Below are 1,048 nucleotides of genomic sequence, written 5' to 3'. Positions count from 1 at the left end.
TTACTACACTTAATAAGTTTGTTTTACTGTACACTTACTACACTTAATAAGTTTGTTTTACTGTACACTAACTACATAAAGTTAATAAATGTGTTTTGCCGTACAATTACTACACTTAATAAGTTTGTTTTGCCGTAAACTTACTACACTTAATAAGTTTGTTTTACTGTACACTTACTACACTTAATAAGGTTGTTTTACTGTACACTTACTACATGCAGTTAATAAATGTGTTTTGCCGAACACTTACTACACTTAATAAGTTTGTTTTACTGTACACTTACTGCAGTTAATAAGTTTATTTTGCCGTACACTTACTGCATGCAGTTAATAAGTTTGTTTTGCTGTACACTCACTGCAGTTAATAAGTTTGTTTTACTGTACACTTACTACACTTAATAAGTTTGTTTTGCTGTACACTTACTACACTTAATAAGTTTGTTTTACTGTACACTTACTACACTTAATAAGTTTGTTTTACTGTACACTTACTGCATGCAGTTAATAAATTTATTTTGCTGTACACTTACTACATGTAGTTAATAAATGTGTTTTGCCGTACACTTACTACACTTAATAAGTTTGTTTTACTGCGCTCGGCAAAACAAACGTATTAAGTGTAGTAAGTGTACAGTAAAACAAACTTATTAAGTGTAGTAAGTGTAAGTAAGTGTACAGTAAAACAAACTTATTAAGTGTAGTAAGTGTACAGTAAAACAAACTTATTAAGTGTAGTAAGTGTACGGCAAAACAAACTTATTAAGTGTAGTAAGCGTACAGTAAAACAAACTTATTAAGTGTACGGTAAAACAAACTTATTATGTGTAGTAAGGTGTTCGGCAAAACAAACTTATTAAGTGTAGTAAGTATACGGTAAAACAAACTTATTATGTGTAGTAAGTGTACAGTAAAACAAACTTATTAAGTGTAGTAAGAGTACAGTAAAACAAACTTATTAAGTGTACGGTAAAACAAACTTATTATGTGTAGTAAGCGTTCGGCAAAACAAACGTATTAAGTGTTTACTACACTTAATAAGTTTGTTTTA

This window comes from Limulus polyphemus, unplaced genomic scaffold (genome assembly GCF_000517525.1).
Source record: "Limulus polyphemus unplaced genomic scaffold, Limulus_polyphemus-2.1.2 Scaffold2250, whole genome shotgun sequence".
In the NCBI taxonomy this organism is placed as follows: Eukaryota; Metazoa; Arthropoda; class Merostomata; order Xiphosura; family Limulidae; genus Limulus; species Limulus polyphemus.
The sequence above is the reverse complement of the archived record's forward strand: the minus strand, read 5'-3'. Positions refer to the sequence as shown.